The 16,619-nt window shown below is 40.1% G+C and overlaps 1 protein-coding gene across 4 annotated transcripts in view; it reads right to left on the bottom strand.

Moving 5' to 3' along the window:
* CTCF (CCCTC-binding factor) overlaps window positions 1-13,404 on the bottom strand; it is a 45,128-nt gene extending 31,724 nt beyond the window's left edge. For 2 of the 4 annotated variants that reach the window (XM_077132743.1, XM_077132746.1), the window contains exons 1-3: window positions 13,224-13,404; window positions 8,178-8,288; window positions 6,794-6,906 (exon numbers count right to left, since the gene is read on the bottom strand). The gene's annotated coding sequence lies outside the window, so the exon portion shown is untranslated. Of the gene's footprint in view, window positions 1-6,793; window positions 6,907-8,177; window positions 8,289-12,380; window positions 12,476-13,223 lie in introns of those variants that run through there. The other 2 variants (XM_077132745.1, XM_077132744.1) reach the window with 2 other exon arrangements.
* Window positions 13,405-16,619: the final 3,215 nt, after the last annotated feature.

Genomic DNA, 16,619 nt, shown 5'->3' with positions numbered 1-16,619 from the left:
AGGATAGTCTATGAAACCCAGAGACGACTAATCAGAGTCAGTCTGGGGAAGAAAAACAAAAGGCCTACATCTATGACCTTGGGTAAACCACTTCACCTCTTACTCAATTTCTTTATCTGTATTACAGACAATTGCCAGATAATTAAAAATTTCTTCCAGCTTTATGTTCTACATATTTTTTAGGTTATCAACTGGTTTAATCCTTACAGTAAGAAAGGAACTAAAATCATCATTTTATAACTAAAAAATTCAACAGGAAATTTTAACAACTACACAGTGCAAGGCTGTACAAGAGTATGAACAAAGGGTAGTTCTCTGGCTTAGAGGTTCCCTTGTCTGTAACTCTGTAATCCAGAAATTAGAGAAGAGTCTCTGAAGCACACCATTCTACTGAGTGGCATTTATTTCTCCATGTAGTCCAAAGAATTTAAAAAGGTGTTTCTATCTCAGGCAAAAGTACCACACACATAAGATACTATACAGCAGACCGGCCCTTTCCTTCCTTTATTAGGATATGTTATAAACGTTCTTTTCTTCAAAGCCTTCACCAACTTAAGAAATTTTAGGACTTTGTTTCCTCCTTCGTTGTTGTGGAAGTCAGTACATCATTTACCTCTTCCAAAATAAGAAACAGAGGATTTCAATGTGAAAAATGCTTAAAACATTTGTAGCCATAAATTTAATAGGATTATCTACTAAGCCTTTAAGATGAACACCCATCTAGAACCAGCAAATATCTGCTAGTAAGAACAGTTAACAGGATCAAAAAAGGTTTCTGAGTAGATAAAACAGATATCTCAAAATCCATTCATTCAAATTTACAATTAACTTGACTTTTCACTCAAGGCCAATTTGTTTTAAGTTCAAAAATAATTCTAACAATGAGGAATAAGGGAGAGATGACATTTTAGTGGCAAAAAGCTAGGACCAACAACAAGGGACTGCTGTCCGCCCCCCAAAGGAAAAGGGTTGAAAACTAAAGTCTATACACATACACACACACACAGCCACTTAATGTTCTACAATAAAAAAACTGGTTAAGATATGGAATAAAAATAAATAATAGGGGGAACAAATGCTAAAATAAATTTAGTTTAAATGCTAGTGATCAATGACAGCGAGGGGTAAGGGGTATGGTATGTATAACTTTTTTTCCTCTGTTATCTTTTAATTTCGTTTTCTGAATCGATGCAAATGTTCTAAGAAATGATGAATATGCAACTAAGTGATGATATTGTGAATTACTGATTACGTATGCTGTTTTATTTTGTTTATTTTTTAAATTAATAAATAAAAAAAAAACTCGTTAAGTTCCTAGTAATTTGTAGTGACATAGGATACCTAAGAGGGAAAGTCATAGAACACAACAAAAGGTTACAAAAGAGGAAGTAGAAAGGGTTCCCAATTTGGTTAATAACAAACTAGTCTGCCGTGGGGACAAACAAGCCCTTAATCTTGGCATTTGTTCATATGAAACTTATCCCTGCATAGGATAGGTTAATCCTACTTAAAATTAGGCCCAAGAGTCAACCCCAGAGAACCTCTTCTGTTGCTCAGCTGTCACCTCTCTTTCAGCCAACACAGCAAGCAAACTCAATGCCCTCCCCTCTCTACGTGGGACTTGACTCCCAGGGTTATAAACCTTCCTGGCAACGTGGGACAGAAATCCTTGAATAAGCTGGGACTCAGCATCAAGGGATTGAGAAAACCTTCTCTACCGAAAAGGGAAAGAGAGAAATGAGACAAAATAAAGTATCAGCTCTGAGAGAGCTCAAACAGAGTCAAGAGGTTATCCTGGAGGTTATCCTTACGCATTATATAGATATATCCTTTTTAGTTTAACGTGTATTAGAGAGGCTAGAGGGAAATGCATGAAATTGTAGAGTGTGTTCCTATAGCCATGTTTTTTGAAGATGACTGTATAATGACATAGCTTTCACAATGTGACTGTGTGATTGTGAAAATCTTGTGTTTGATGCTCCTTTTATCTACGGCATGGACAGATGAGTAAAACATATGGATTAAAAATAAGTAAATAATAGGAGGAACAAATGTAAAAAAAATAGATGGATACATGGGGAAAAACGTACCTATTGCAAACCATGGACTATGGTTAACAGTAATATTCTAATATTCGTTCATTAACAGTTAACAAATGTATTACACGAATACTATGGGTCAATAGGTGAGGAGGAGAGATAAGGGGAAAGGGAGGATTTGGGGTTTATTTTTTATTTTTATTCCTTTCTGGAATAATGAAAATGTTGCAAAATTGACCATGGGGATGTATGAACAACTACATGATGACTTTGTGAGCCAGTGATCATATACTTCAGATGGTTCATATGGTGTGTGTGTATCTCAATAAAACTGTATTTAAAAAAAACAAAAAATTACCCGGTGCATGCCCATGCAAGAAAAAAGAGAGAGAGAAGAGAGAAAAGAAAAAGAATACAAAGAGAAAATAAACAAAAAACAAAAGAAAAAAACTAGTCTGATGCAATAATTCTAGTAAGCTCATCTACCCCAGTTGAGACCAGCATTGCATCTCACCTGGACCAAAGCAATGGCCTCCTTGTTAGTCTCCACACTTCCTCTTTGCTTCCTAAGCCCCACCCCCACCCCACTTTTTAACACTGGTCACAGGTTTCTAAAATGTAAATCCATTATCAGCAAGGAGACTTCTTTACTGAAACCTCCTCTGCTTTTTGAAAACCCTTAGGCTTAAGTCTAAACTCATGGCCTACAGGATCCTTCAGGACCTTAATAGATCATCAGCAGACCCCCATTCAGCCTAATATACTCTAATCACTAAGAACTGCTTTCAGTCCTCAGAATATTTCAGGCTTCTCTTCTGTCTCTGGACCTTTGTACATGCCATTTCCTCCTCTAGAACACAGACGCAATTCAACATCTACAAATTTATCCTAGTCCAAGTACATATACATGTACCCAAAGATCTGCATACAAGAAGGATATCCACTACAGTATTTTTCTGTCCAGAACAATAGTATGCTAGCATTTTATGTTTTTTTTTAAAAAGAGAAACACAAACATGTTTACTTGTGCACAGAATTATCTCTGGAAGGATATATGAGAAACTGGTAATACGTACCGTCTCTGGGAAAGAAAACTGAGAGATCAGAGGTGAGAGAAAGTATTACTTTTCATTATTATCATTTTTACTGTTTATTTCCCATGTGTTTAATATTAGTTAATAAAAATTAAAATGTGGGAATTATGGAAATATGTATAGCACAATTGTATTTTGTTTTAAAAATTGTATTATACATACATACCTGTTTATAAAAACAAAGAAAAAAGTCTAAAAGGAAACACACCAAACTATTATCAGTGGTTTACTCTGGGGAAAGAAAGTAGTAGGGTTCTTTAGGTTCTAGGATAATTCTACATCTGTTCTTCCAAGAATGAAACTAAACATTACTTGGATTATACAAAAAAACAAACAAACCAACCAAAAACCTATGAAGAAATTTAATAAGGAAAAACAAGAATTGCCTTTGCAAATTCAAGTCCCTCTAACACCTGTGCAGATATAGGGTTGCCAGTATCCTCCTCCTCTCATCTTGACTCTCCTCATGCCTGCACTTCTGAAACTATGTCAAAAGCTGGGCTTTTGGTTCTGCTCAAGTCCACATGTTACTGCAGACTAAACTAGGAGATAACTTCTTTTAACATTTTATTATGCTGATTAGAAAGTTTTGGTGCTGGTATCTGAATCTGGTATCAGATTCCTTTTTAAAAGTATGCAATACAAGCAAATGGAGAAAATTTAGATAAGCAAGAATAAAACTTATCATTGGAGAGGATGTGGTGGCAATATGAAATGGTGCAGCCACTATGGTGAAGAGTTTGGCAGTTGCTGAGAAAGCTCCTGCAACTGCTTTATAGGTATATACCCAAAAGAATTAAAGTAGGGACTCAATATTTTCATGCCTATGTTCATTGTGGCATAATCACAACTGTCAAAAGATGGAGGCAACTGCATGAATGTCAACTGAATAGAAAAAAAAGTGATTATATACATATAAAATCTAGGTAGACTATATATTCAGCCCTAGAAAGGAATGACATTCGGATACATCTTACAACATAGATGAATCTTGAAGACATCATGTTGTGTGAAATAGGCCAGACACAAATGGACAAATATTGTATGATCTCTCTGTTACAAAATAATTCAAATAAACAAACTCATCAAGTCAGAATCTATAATATAAGGTACCAGGGGGCAGGGAATGGGTAGAGAATGAAGAGTTAATGCTTAATTAACAGAGTTTCTGTTTGGCATGATAGAAAAGTTATTGGTAAAGGATGGTGGTGATGGTAGTACAATATTGTGAATGTAATTAACAATATGGAATTATATATTTGAATGTGGTTAAAAAAAGAAAATTTAGATTGTATATATGTTACTAAACATGAAAAAAACATAAGACAGTATAACACAAATGTACCCCAATGTAAACTAGATTACTGATAATAATATAATTATAATAATATTGCTTCATCAATTGTAACTAAAGGTACCATACTAGTGCATAGCCTTAATAATAGAGAAAACTGCAATGCATGGAGTGGTTATATGGGAACTCTGAGTTTTCTTCATGAATTTTCTGCAAATCTCAAACTTATCTAATAAAAATAAGTCACTAAAAAAAAGGAAACCACTTATCTATTTAATGTAAAATAAACACTTTTCATAAACATTTTGGTCATAAAGTTAGCCCCACTGTACACATACTAACTCTCACACAAGAGCTATTGTACAGTGTTTGATTTTTTATGTAATATATCTCAAATATTCTCCATTTTAACATATTAACATATTTGTATACATAATATATGGCTGCATGGTATCCTATTATATGAATGTATCATAATTTAACCAGTCCCTACTGTCACCCCAAAGCTAACAAACTCCACGCTAAATTTTTTCCACACTAATTTTTTACTACTAGTAAAACTAGAAGCTAACTCCTTTTATCATTTCATTATAGTAGTTTTTACATATGTACATTTTCCCCTAGGTATTCAGTTATTTAACAATTACTTATTAAATTTCTACTATATGCCAGGTTTGTGTTTTAAGATTTTCTTAATTTTTATTCCATAGTATTTTTTCTATATCAAGCTTTTAAGAAAACTTCCTCATAAGCATTTTGCTGGTTTGGTTAATACAGTCTTCCCAATCATCTTTTTTAGCAGTTATATATTATTCCCATTATGAAATGTGACTGTTTACTTACCCATTCCTCTACCGCTCAATTGATTTTCTGATAAATAAAATCTAATTTCCTCATCCATAAGGTCTCAATTTAGTTCATTTAGCTTTTATATTGTCTGGTGATCATCAAGGTATAGTTTAATGCAAATTACATACAATGACCACTATTGCTGAACTCTTAAAGACCATCACTTATACTTCTATATAACATATTACAGTTTATGTACATGTATATTCACACATACACACAGTTGTTTTTCTCCTAATAATACTTTATTTAACTTCTACAAACCTAAAACAAGGTAGAGGTGTCATTTTACAAATAAAGAGAGGCCCAAGGAAGTCACCCCTACGGACATGCCTAAGACCATATAGCTATTAGGCTGCATGGTCAGGCCTTGCTTCCCTAATAGGATCAAAATAAAATTTGAGTTTTATGCTTCTTTTATATTTCCTGTCAAAACTAGATGAAGTCTCTCCTCCAGAAAGCCTTTTCAACATCTCACCCCAATTCTGCAACTGACAATTCCTCCCTGGACCCCGAACACACTTCTATCAGAGCATCAACAACTCCTATTTAAAAATCTCTTGCCCATACTCAAGACCTCCAGGGGAAAGATCCCTTTCTTATTCATGCGAGTCCCCAGCTAGGTAGCAAAGGGCCTGGCATGAAGTAGAAAGGCAAGTGTTCAAAGTTTGGAATGAGCACATTGCACATGTTCAATAAATATCAAAGACACACCAGACACATCTTGGTTGATCCAATTCCCAAATTTCAGAAAAAGTTACACCTCAGGATATTTACAACTGATAAGGTCTAAATATAAAGAGTTGTATTCAAAGATCAGGCATTATCAGTAAGAAAACATGAATCTTAAATGCCACTTACATACATTAAGAATAATACATTAGTAACAATACTTAGTAATCATAAAACACACAAAATAGTGGCCATTTTATTACAATTTTCAATATCTGACACCCTGAAATACTGGGGTGGGGGGCTGTCAGCAAAATTGGTATAAACTGTTAACTGTGCTTAAGTTAATCAGACATTTGTTTCTAAAATTTTGTTTCAAATAATTTAGTTTTAAACATACGATTCTGTTCATTGCTTCCCTTTTTCTTTTATAATTCTTGTTATTGGAAAATGACTTAATGTTCTATGACTTGTTCCAATCATCTAAAACTGCCTATCAACCTGTCCAGAGCTCTTGGGCTTGTAGGGGATGTGTAGAACATGCATTTAAGCAAACACCATTTAACACAATCTCACTTCTATGTTCTGTGGTAGGATACTATAGGGGACAAAGTAAGAGGTTTCATGGTAGAGCTGTTCTATAGCTCTAAAGTATTGCTTCTAAATGTTTCCACTGCAGTACCTGTACAAAGAGTGCTGCCCACTCCCAGGCACTCATGCTTCATTTTATTGAAGACCTCTGTTATCCTAGACAGTCACACAAAGTTTGAGTCTATTCCAAAAATATATGTTTTAATATAAAAAATATATATTTTTAATTACTTTTTTTAAATTTAATTACTTACCAGTTAAATTACTTAACTCATCGCCCCCTCACAGAGCATAATTGAAGCTCCCAGAAGACGGATCATGCTTATCTTGTGACTTCAAGTACCCCGGAGTCATATCACCTTGTACCCTAAGGGCATTCGTATCCCAGTTTGAGAAACAGGGATCTAAACAATTAAGCTAGCTAAAACATGTAAAAGTGACCAACACATTCCTACAACCCCCATTCCCTAAACTCTTAAGACTAGTTTTTTCAACAGGTTTTCAAATCAGTATTGTTTCTTTATTTAGCAGCTTATTAGTATACACTATGTCAACAGTACTAAAAAATCTGCAGGGCACAAGTTATTTCTGGGGCAAAAGAACAAGCACACAGACCTTGTCTTTCCCATCTAGTAAGGAACCAAGCCTCTATTTGGAAAATAGAGGTTTGAAGAATAGCAGAGCTTTTATTTCTATTCCCTTCCTTCTGTTTGCTCCAGGCACAGCTTGTAAGAAAAATCTTAGTAGTCCTTAGATGATTCATTCACACAAATTTATCTAATCTCGACATTTGTAATTTCCATCTCTACAATCCTTTTTGCCACTACACAAGAACAATTAATTTATTTCCATATTTTTCTAGGGGGAAAAAAAAAGATGTGCTCTCTGGTAGCCTGGGAAGAGAAAATAATTTTTACTACCCAGAACCCTACTTTACTGTTTACAAAAACCACAAATCCTTGTAAACAGCAGGTTACAGGAAACCCCAACATTTGAGAGGCCTGTTTAAGTTCCCTATCATGTCTACTGTATTTTATACAAGGAATAGCAGGCTAAAGTAAACTGGAAAGTTTAAGTGACTCTAAAATATTTTTTAAAAATTACTGCTAATAAGTGTCACACACTGATGCAATATGGGCCATCAGCTAGGCTAACACAAATTAAGACAATTTTTATCCAGGATGCCAGCTTTTCCAATTGTCTTCTGTTTCTCATCAAAATTACAAGCTGCTATAGAATTTTGAGGTCATTTGCCAACAGTCAAAATACACATGCCATGGGTTTATACTGAAAAGCAGCCACCACTTCCTGAGGTTGTCATGTTTGTGCTCAAAATGGTACTAAATGCTGTACCCACATTCTTGTTAACCCTGAGAAATAGCCTGAGATTAATGATACTATTCTCTCATAAATGAGGACTGTAGGATTAGAGAGGTTAAGTAATTTGTCCAGTGTCACTCTGCTAAGATGTGGCTGTGCTGAGTTTTAAACCCAGGACCCTCTGAAATCAAAGCCTGTATGTTTTCAGTTATCCACCACCATACATTTTCTATACCCAAGAAGTATTCAGCAAATCCTCCAACCCCATCAGTTATATTGCTCCCATTTCCAAGACCAATAAATGGAAATAGCATTTACCTCTCCGTGGCTGCAAAGTTAGTTCGAGGAGGAAAAACAGAATACAGCTCTCTTGGTCACCAATCTGACCACTAGTGCATCTTGTTCTTTGGCCTCAGATCTGTGATCATTCTAAAATAGAAGAACAAATTTTATGAAGTACTAATTATACAGAAATGCACATGGAGTATGAAAAACAAAATGAGAACTGAAGATTGATCAAATTGTGAAAAATATACCCATCAACATTTCAGTCACTGAGTCATTCCATAAAATTCTATCAAACCAATTATTAAAGGTTCACTTAATTTTCTTAGATATTTGCTGAACAGATAATAAATGAAATATTTTTGATTATTAAAGCAATACCCTGTTCTGACCTCATGACCAGATAAAGGCAAATGGGTTAACTATTGAAAAAAAATTTTTGGAAAAAAATTTTCAAAAAAGACAAACAAGAACACTGTTACTGATAGATACAGTGACAGCTTTTTTAAAATTATTTTTTATCAATATATATTCTATATTCACACACCAGGTAATCATCCAAAGTGTACAATCAATGGTTCACAATGTCATCATATAGCTGTGCGTTTATCACTACAACTGATTTTTTTTTCATGGGTAGGCACTGGGAATTGAACCTGGGTCTCCCGCATGGTAGGCGAGAACTTTGCTGCTGAGCCACCATGACCCACTCTTTTTTCCTTTTGTTTTTTTTGTGATAAATAATATATATACAAACGAGCAATAAATTTCAAAGCACATCACAACAATTAGGTGTGGAACAGTTTTCAGAGTTTGGTATGGGTTACAATTGTACAATTTTAGGAGAATTGCTTCTAGCTGCTCTAAGGTACTGGAGATTAAAGAAATATCACTACAATGATTCAGCAACCACACTCATTTTTAAACCCTACCTTCTCTGTATCACTCCACCATCACTTTTGATCTTTCTCCTACTCTTTAGGGTTATGTCCATTCTAACTTTTTAATGTTGGAAGGGGCTGTAGATACTATGAGATAGGGGGGTGGAACTAGTTGATATTCTGGAGAGGCTGGTCCTTCTGCATTTCGGGACTTATCTGATCCAGGGACCCATCTGGAAGTTGTAGGTTTCTGGAAAGTTACCCTAGTGCATGGAACCTTTCTAGAATCTTATATAACAAAGTAAGTGGTTCTTTAAGATTAGCAGAAATGGCTTTTGTTAGGGTTTGGCAAGGTATGATAGGTAGCAATATCTAACTGAAGTTTGCATAAGAGTGACCTCCAGAGTAGAGTAGCCTCTCAACTCTATTTAAACTCTCTCAGCCACTGAAACCTTATTTGTTACACTTCTTTTCCCTTTTGGTCAAGATGGCTTTGTTGATCCCAGAGTGTCAGGGCCAGGCTCATCCCTGGGAGTCATCTGCAGTGACAGCTCTTTAACAGTTTATTTCCTTATCTTTAGCAACTAGTATCCTTTCTTACTAAGAGAATTTACACATAAGTAAACACTGTACTTTTCAGTTTAATAAGATAACTATAGGGGAGAACTTTCACTAATCTTGAAAACCCTAGAACAGTAGGGAAATACCTTTTTTTTTAATTTAAATAATGGAACCCTGTTAAGTGACATTGTTTCTCCCTAATTCACAAATAAATGAACTGTTAAGCTCTAAGCAAAAGCAGAACAGAACCTATCTCCATGGGGGAAAAAAAAGAAAAGAAAATCCCAAGTGAAACAAAAGCTAAACAGGGATTAAAAGTTTCCAAAGAACTTGGCACATGAGGTACAACTAAGAGGGAATTCATTTCAAAATTTACTAAAACCCACAAAACTAAGCTGCTGTAATACTTTCTTAGAAGAAGGTAAAGAAAGTCTTCTCTAATGAGAGCCAATTTATAACAATACAAATAGAGGATTTACTGTATTTAGTCCAAGAAACATTTTGTATCGGAGTTTATACATTGTCACCAATCTGCCTCAAAAGGAAAGAGATGCTATGCTCCTGAAAATACTAAGGGTGACCAAAACCAAAGGATCAACTGTGGAAAATATATCACTACCCTTAAACTGTATGTTAGCAGTCTATATGCAATGCCTACACCTTTGTGCTTAAAATACTAAATCACTGTGAAATGCATAAGATAATGCCAGGAAAGATCTGAAGATTGTGATTAGAAGTTTACCGGGACCAAAGTTAATACAATTCTTAAAAAAAGATACATGTCATACAAAATTTACGCATCCAATGGAGAATCAGGGTCTTCAAAGTTAGACATTATTTGCCATTGCTATTAATCGTTCTAAACCTATATGCTCTTTTTTAAAATCTGAAATCGTGAAAATCTTAGTTGTTTGAACAAGGATCTGAAGTCATATGGAGTCAAGACAGGTAAATAACACAGATGGTCAAGCTACGTTTCTGGTTTAAAAAAATAAGATGCAGATTTAAATGATGTGGAGTGGCTTCAATGCCAGCAGCAACCCTAAGGCAAGAAATAACTCCCTTAAGGTGATTTTCTGCCAGCAGGAACCACTGAGCAAGTTTCTGCCACAGTACTCCTCCCCAGGGCCCTAGTCAGCCATAGGTGGCCTCTACCATTAGAGAGAACACCCCAAGTCAACAGAATTCCCAAGGGGATACCACCATTTTTTTTTAAAAGTCCTTTAAAACAAAATACTAAAACTCTCAGAATCTGAATGGAACTTTAAAAAGATAACTTTTGCAACTACTTTTAAATAAGCAGTATTTTCTTATGTAGGCAAACATTCCTGTTGTAATCTTCCTCGTATACTGATTTAAAATTATTCTCTCTGTAGCTTTAGTTTTTCAATAAAAACAGAGTATTATTTTGGCATACAGGAAACTCAAAGAATAGAACAGTATGGACAAGGTATGTGATCTATCTTACATTAATACAAATGATGCGTAAGACCAAGATGATGAATACATATGGGGTACAACACTAACCTAGGAAAACAAGCTTAACTCCTGGCTCAATTACAGAAAGATCTGCTGGATTTTAATTTTTACCTGTGTGGAGCTTATTTTAATAAGTAAAATTTGCCACATGCCACCCACAATTTCAAAAGGAAAGTAAAACAGAGAACCACAAAAGAATTAAAAAAAAATTATACAAATGGATTAAGTTACTAGACAATTGGGGGGGGGGGGCTTCTAGTCCCAGGTCCTTAACTCCATCCACAATACTGCATTTAGTTACTTAGTGCAATTTTTTTTTTTTTACTTAGTGCAATTTTATTGGAGAAGGAGAGCAAGGATATATTACAGGATTCAGAAAAGGGAGGGTGAAATTCTCTCCTATAGAGGCAGACTGCTGCAAAGATCTACAGACTGAGACTGCACATAGTGGACTTGACAACATTGCTTGCTTAGCACCAGCCTGTTTTAATTTCTTCGTAAATTTAACAAAGCTTTTCTTCCTAAAATGTTAATCCAGACTCTTTTCTCCAAAGCAACCAGAGTTGATAAATCACCTGCTGCAGAGAACTATATTAACGTATTAAAACAATTTAGGAAGGAGCAAAAACAGAAAACTGGCTATTCAACAGGAAGCTTTTTAATGATGCAAGAAGACTTTAAGGACAATAAATTTAAATACATGCCCTATTTAACTTCTTTTCTCACCTATATAGGACGTGAAATTTTAGCTTTCTTAGTTGATCTAAACTTAAAGAAAGCATGAAAAGGCTATATATGTGCATGTTTACTTAATGCTGAAATTAGGGCTGCAGAAAGTCAACTACTAAAGAGTAGTTACATTAGACGCGGATATTTATAAACCATTTGCAGCGAGTGACCCAGGATTAAATTGCAACATCAACCCTCATACTTTAGTATATGGGCAAATTACCAGTCGAGTCAAGAATAAATTCATTCTGCCCTAACTGGCGCTTTAGATGGGGTTGCACAATCCCCAGGTAGAGCCTTCGTCTAGTCCTAGAGCATCAGGTACTAAGCAGTGTACTAAATTAGCATCAGAAAACATTTTAGAGAGGGAGGGAAACTCAGGGGTCGCTTAATTCAATTTAAGACCGCCATACTCCCGAGTTCAAGATTTTGTCACGTCACTTGAGCTCAGAGTAAAATTAAGTTTCGACCCCTTTGAGATCTCCTAGCGCACAGAGCCAGGTTGCTATTACTCCAGGGGGCTGGGGAGTCCGAGCCTAGCTAGGGAAAAAGTACTTGGTGCAATACTCGCGCCTATTCCGCCCACCTTAAGGGCCGCGCGGGTCCGATCCGGCAAGAAGCCCCGGCACGAGTTTGGGGGCGCAGCGGGGACCTGGCGGGGGCGGCGAGCGCGCGTCCCCCCGCCCGCTCAGGCGGCGTCGAGGCGCGAGCAGCTCAGCCAGCCTTGCAGAGGGAGCTCTCGGCAGCTCTAGGGTTCCTTTGCTCGCAGCCGCAGCAGCGCCGCCTGCGCCACTCGGCGGAGACGGAGACCAGCGGCAGCGGTGACGGCGCGCGGACTGGAAGCGACAGCCGAGCAGTCGAGCAGCGGGGAAAGTGTGCAGGAGCGGCCAGGTAGGCTCCCGGGATTCGGCAGGCGGGAGGATGGGCAACCGGGAACGCTTCGGCCAGGACCCGACACCCATACCGCACGGAGCCCGGGCTGCTTGCCCGGCGGCAGCGGGTCCGGACCCTTGGGCAAGGCAGGCGCGGAGGTCGCGTCTCGGCTGGGGCCACCCGCCGCGGGAGGGGCCGAGGACAGAGGGCGGGCCGCGGCCGGGCGATCGGCCCGGCCAAGAGCCAGCCTCAAGGGCAGAGACAAAGGAAGGAAAATGGAGTCGCTGAGCGCGCGGGCCTCTGTCGCCGCCGCCGCCGCCCAAGGCCTAGCGCGCCGCCGGGAGGGAGGCCTAGCAGGCGGGTGTGGGGGGGGCTGGCCCGACCGCGGTGGCGACGGGCAATGGCGGCGGCCGCGCCACAGCAGGGACGGTAGAGGGAGACAAACACCCCCCGGCGGCGGCGCTGGCGCCGGGCTGCAGCCAGCGCCGACCGGAGCGGCCCCATCGTGACACCTAGAGGCGGCCCGCGAAACCTCCTCCACCCCGGGCCCCCTTACCTCCGCGCCACACCCCCCGCGGCGCCCGTTCCGCCGCCGTTCCACCACTCCGGCCACCCGGCTTCTCCGGCCAGCTCCACGCGCCCGCACCGGCCGCCGCTGCCGCCGCTGCCGCCAAAGAAGCAGCTCCGCGCACGGTTTAATCGCTCCACAGGATCGGACACAAAATGGCGGCGGCGGGGTGCAGTGCGCCTGCGTCGGCGCTGCCGGGGCCGCGGGTGCTGATAAGGGAAAGGACGGGTGGGGGGGGGCTGGCCGGGCGACTAGGGAAGGGCGGGGGAGGAAAGGTGAGGGGAGGGGTTGACGCGGGGCAGCATGGGAGGTGGCCCCGGGCGCCAACTTTCAAAAGCCGGCGCGATGGCGTCACGGGACGCGCCTCAAGTCGCGTCACGCCGCACGCACCCTCCCGCGCCCTCGCCGGGTCGCGCGTGGGCCGTGCGGAAGCCACGGCATCCGGGCGGGGCCGTCGGGCGCACAGGCTGCCGCTTCGGGACAGTCCGAGGTTACCGTCACCTTAATCTGGTTCCCTAGCTGCAGCCTCCAGCCCGCTGACCCCCGAACATCGGGGGCGGTGGAGAAGGCAAGCTGGAGGAAGCGCGCGGCGAGCCGGGCAGTCGGGCTGAGGCATCTTTTGGTGCTGGCCCCGCCCCCGCCCCGTCTCCGCCCCGTCTGGGCCTGACCCGCCTTCCTAGCGCCGCGTCGCGGACCGCCACGGCGTAAGGCCCAGCGGGTCCCCGCGCGCTCCCAGCTCAAGCGCTGTCCAGTGCCGGAGAGCGACGATGAGGAGGGGTGTCCTTGCCCAGCAGCTTTCATTGATATCACCGCTTTAGATGACAGCCTCCTAAAAACGGGTGCGAGAGACGGAGACGAGGGCCTCCACTCTGTGACCCTCAGCCCACCTCAACCCAAAAGAGAGTTGATGCTTTTACACGACTCCCGAGGCCATCTCTTACCAAACGACTTTCTGTATTCGGTGCTGTGTAATTTTGTATTTTAAAAAGTGCATTTCTTGTTTTGCCCGAGAGCTGCTGAGTTCTTTGTGGGCGGAGTCCACAGTGCAGCCCCCCCTTCCCTAGGCCCCAGGATGCACCTGCTGACCTCAACCAGCCAGACTTAACGTTGGCCAGGACTGACTGGAAGGTATTACGGTGGCGTCGGAAGGAGAGTCCTTTGTTCCTTTAGGGAATCTGACTCAGGACGGTATTCTCAACTCCCTAACTTTAGATATCACAGATAAATGGATCCAGCTTCAAGGGGGCAACCTCTGTTCCATGAAAATGCCGGCCCAATTTTGACAAATCTTCTGTTTGCTTTTCCCCCAAAGGAGCAAAAAATCTGTTTGTTTTTAATGTAGAATCTCCAGGTTTTTAGGTATTGGCAATTAAATCAGATGTTTTTAAATTGCATGAGCTGATTAAAGCACATGTGTGGCTATCAGTTTACGACCTCTAACCTTAAGAATTAAGAGAAGTTCCAAGGCCAAATCCTGAGATCCTCCAGCATTTAGATATAGGGTAATAGCAAAGGAACCTGAGAGGGAGCAGCCAGGAAGGCAAAAGGAGAGTCATGGAAGTGTAGAGTTATGGAATCCAAGAGCTGAGAGGGTTTCAGGAAGGAGGGAGTGGCCACCTGTGTCTGCTGCTGCTGAGAGGTCTGTTAAACTTGGGTCAGAGACATGGCTGTTGGGTTGGTCATCTTGGAGATCATCAATTTAATCAGCTTCAGTAAATTGGAGATATGGTCCTAACTATAGTGAGTTGAAGAATGAAAAGCACAGTGAGGAAATAGAGACAGTGCATGAAGGCAACATGAGAGAAGTTTTGCTGTAAAAGAGGGCAGAGAACTTTGGGGATAACTGTAGAAGGATATGGGATCAAGGGAAGCAATATTTTAAAAGGTTATGTTCTAGAGCATGATTTTGTGCTGCTGGGAGTAATAGATACAGTGGAGCAGAAAGATAGATGATGGATGAGAGAGAAGGCTTGACCAGAGAGTGAAATCCATGGGAGGATATGAAGAAATGGGTTACTTCCATATGGTAATAAAAGTGACAGAGGTGAAGATGAATGCAAATCAAGGACTGCCTCTAACCTTAAGAATTTGATGTTTGTGATCATGAATTTAAAGTTAAACCAGGTGGCCTAGTTGTGTGTCTTTTCTTTAGGAACATTCATCTGCTTGGGTTGAGACTTGAGGAAAACGGATTATATGGTTTCTCAACACCAGGACCAAGTTTTCTGATTTATAATCCTGGGTAATTGCCTTATGTGATTAGATACTCTTCTAGAAATGTGTCAAATATTTGGAAAATTAACATATGACTCGTCTTTTTCTAGAAACGAAATTATCCCACTTATCTCTTATATATAAATTAGGACTCAACCATAAAGAAAAGGCAAGCTTAGAGGAAAATTAGCAAACAGATAACTCTACAATATTTGTGTTTTGCATTTTCTTCAGCCCCACCCCCACTCCAAACTCCTCCTGGTATACTTAGGCATGTATATACTAAATACAACAAAGCTGACTTGTTTCTGAATCCTTAGTTGCTTTTTTTCCCCAGTGTATTTAATATTAATTAATTCACTTTTTCTAAGACTTTACCTTAAACCATTATGAATCTTCCTTCTCTTTAAGAGTCGGTTACAAAAACATCTATGGCATTGTGAGAAAATATAAGGCAATATATTGAGGGGGGGCTCAACTATATCTGTTATATTAACTATACTTGCAAGAACATGGCCTCTGAGGCATCAGTTAGAAGCTAGGAATGGAGTCCAAGTAGCCTTGAAGGCTACTTTCTGAAGACAAGGAGCCCATGTGCTCCTTTGACACAAGCCTGAGAAAATGCTGAGGCTCACTAGGAAGGAACTAAAGGAAAGTTTTCTTTTTCTTATAGGAGATTGTGATGTGTCTTACTTTTTGAAATCAGCTATGTGAAAGTCTCCAGGTGAGAAACTCCAAAGACCAAGGAATCGAAAGTCAAACCAAAAAAAAATAGGATGTTTCAGATTGGAATGAAACAAACTGAGAGGGAAAAGTTAAATGTTGAGAGCCTGTGAAATAATTGACATGATAAAAATAAGGACAGGTCTGTTCCCTGAACGATAACTCCAGACTACCCCACCAATGAGAACTGGGAGCCCACTCTAGTTTATAAAGGATAGTTTTAAACCATTACCCAGAACAGATGGTATAGGCTGAAAATATACAGTCAGTGTTGGCAAGGTCATCCTGTATGAGTGACGCGTTATGGGAGCTGGGAGATTATAAAGTTACCCTTCTTTTGAGACTGTTGTAAGGGGGTCTCGTATGAACTATCTCCTAGATTTGTAGTCCACAGGAGTCTCACTGGAGATGTATGTTTAAATCAGGGCATTACCAGCAGAAGGCTGT

This window comes from Tamandua tetradactyla, chromosome 16 (assembly GCF_023851605.1).
Source record: "Tamandua tetradactyla isolate mTamTet1 chromosome 16, mTamTet1.pri, whole genome shotgun sequence".
NCBI lineage: Eukaryota > Metazoa > Chordata > Mammalia > Pilosa > Myrmecophagidae > Tamandua > Tamandua tetradactyla.
This window is presented reverse-complemented; position numbering and strand designations above follow the sequence as displayed.